We start from the raw sequence: 3087 nt of genomic DNA on the forward strand, positions 1-3087 counted from the left end.
ATTCATTCATTATTTTCTTCTGCTTAGTCCCTTTATTCATCAGCGGAATGAACCGCCAACTTATCAAGCATCTGTTTTACACAGCGTATGCCCTTCCAGCTGCAACCCAATTCTGGGAAACACCCATACACACACATACACTACGGACAATTTAGCTTATTTAATTCACCTATAGCGCATGTCTTTGGGTTGTGGGGGAAATATATATATATATATATATATATATATATATATATATATATATATATATATATATATATATATATATATATATATTATTTTTTTTTATTATTGTTATTATTATTGTTATTATTTTTAATAACAGACATACAAAATCCAATCTTACACACACACAAAAACAATGATAGTAACAATGATAGCAACAGATTAGGTTAAATAATATAAACACATATAAATCAAAAAAAGGAGAAACAAAAGAGAGAAAAAACAATTAAACAGAAATACACACATAACACAAATACAGCAAGAGGAAAGAAGGACTTATGTATCTGTGATATTTCCAAAATAATTATCATATTATTCCAAGAATCTATCACTTTTCTTGTTATTAACCAGTCTAAGAGATTTAATAAAAACATCAATATAATTGTTATATCACAGGAAAAGGAGATGCCATATTTTACGTAGATAAAAGAGATATGGATAAGAATCTCCTGTTTATGTTAAATATTGATATTATTAGGCAGTTTTCATGTACACAAGTGAAAAATGGTCAGAGAGGAAGCCTAATATCACCCATTTCAAAGCTGATTTAAAAATTCGTAAAGCAGTAGGCAATATGACTGGGGGCAGCATGGGGAGATGGTACAAAAAGTGCCCCAGTAAAAGATTTGAGATAAGATTTTCTATATGCAGGTGTATTAATTTAGAGTGGTTATCTCAGAATAAAGACATTAGGGACGTTATTCACATTTGGCACCTTTTGCAACCAAAACAACGCTGGTGAAAACAAAAAAGCCGTTCACGCTGCGCCTCACACATGCTGCCCCTGATCCCGGTTGTTTACATGCACGCAGATATGCATCGACAAGCAAGCCAACAAAACAAAAATTTATATCATATGACGATGATGTTACTTTGACTAAGCATGGCTATGTAGCAGAAGGGATAATGTCAGGGAGGTAACTAAGACTTCATAACATAATTTTTTTTCGGCCTTAAGTCGGGTCTAAGACAACAGATAATTCTATAAAACATATAGTTTTGTATTCTATAGGCCTGTCATAATTAATATTCATGCAAAAGTCTTAGAATATTACTTCAGTTGCGTCTTTACATTGTTTTTCAGTTCCATTCAGCATTAATTTCTGTTATTTATTTATAATAATAATTGTATAATAATAATAATAATAATAAAAATAATAGTATACAAATTGCTATTCATTTATTCATTAATTTTCTTTTCGGCTTAGTCCCTTTATTAATCTGGGGTTGCCAAAGCAGAATGAACCGCCAACTTATCCAGCATATGTTTTACACAGCGGATGCCCTTCCAGCTGCAACCCATCACTGGGAAAAACCCATACAATCTTATTCGCACACATATACTACGAACAATTTAGCTCACCCAATTCACCTGTACCGCATGTCTTTGGACTTGGGGAAACTGGAGCACCCAGACAAAATCCACGCCAACATGGGGAGAACATGCAAACTCCACACAGAAATGCCAACTGACCCAGCCAAGGCTCAAGCCAGCGACCTTCTTGCTGTGAGGCGATTGTGCTACCCACTGCGCCACCGTGCTGCCCACAAAGTGTTATATTTATTGAAAATAAATAAATAAATATTATAAATATATTCATTTATTCATTTTCTTTTCAGCTTAGTCCCCTTCTTGATCCTGGGGTCGCTACAGTGGAATGAACAGCCAACTTATCCAGCACATGTTTTACGCAGCGGATGCCCTTCCAGCCGCAACCCATCTCTGGGAAACATCCATACACACTCACTCACACTCACACACTATGGACAATTTAGCCTACCCAATTTAGCATCCACTGCAAAAAAAGAGGGGATAAGTTAGTGGTTCATTCCACTGTGGCGACCCCAGATGAATAAGTGACTAAGCCAAAAAGAAAATGAATGAATGAATGAATCGGGTCTAAAGGTGAGACAGTAACTCAGTGGTTAGAATTGTCGCCTCACAACTAGAAGGTCGCTGGTTCAAGTCCCGGCTGGGTCAGTTGGCGTTCCTGTGTGGAGTTGGCATATTTTCTCCCTGTGTTGGCGTGGGTTTCTTCCATGTGCTCCGGTTTCCCCTCACAGTCCAAAGACATGCTATAGGGGAATTGAATAAGCTTGGCCTTAGTGTGTGAGTGTGAATTAGTGTGTATGGATGTTTCCCAGTACTGGGTTGCAGCTGGAAGGTCATATGCTGTGTAAAACATATGCTGGACAAGTTAGCGGTTCATTCTGCTGCGGCGACCCCTAATGAATAAATCGACTAAGCGTAAGGAAAATTAATGAATGATAAATTGGGTTTATTCTGGTGAGTCGTGTTACTTGAGATAAATGTAATGCCAAAACCTAAAGCATGATACTGTTTTTTAATGGATGACAATTAAAAAGTGCTTTTGTTTGGAAACCGATAACTAAGAATTATGTTGGGTTAAACTGTTTTAGAGTTACCACAGAAAAGACACATTTTGCGACAAATAGAACACCGCTTACGGCACTAGCACTTCTGATTCATTTCAATGCTCTCCGCAAACAGTGCCTGACTGTCGCACAACTCTGACAGGTGGCCAAGCCTGTAATGTGATTGGTTTTGAAAGGCACACGTGATGCAAGTATGCCGTTACCCTTCCATCTCCCAAATACAGACCATCCCAGTACGCGAAACAAGCAAGCACAACCTTGAGAGAGAGTCTGTGTGCCCGCACGCGCAGGTAAGCAGCTGAAGTCTGTCATCAGCACCTGTACTGTCCTCAACAATAGTACAAAGTCATTGAGGTAGAATCCATTAGCGGTACTTGCCGTTTTAGTGTTGTCATTGTCTCGTAGCAACCTATGCGTTTGTGTTTCGTCATTGTAATGTGTTGTTTACCTTTTTTTTTTATTAAG

This window comes from Danio aesculapii, chromosome 11, assembly GCF_903798145.1.
Source record: "Danio aesculapii chromosome 11, fDanAes4.1, whole genome shotgun sequence".
In the NCBI taxonomy this organism is placed as follows: Eukaryota; Metazoa; Chordata; class Actinopteri; order Cypriniformes; family Danionidae; genus Danio; species Danio aesculapii.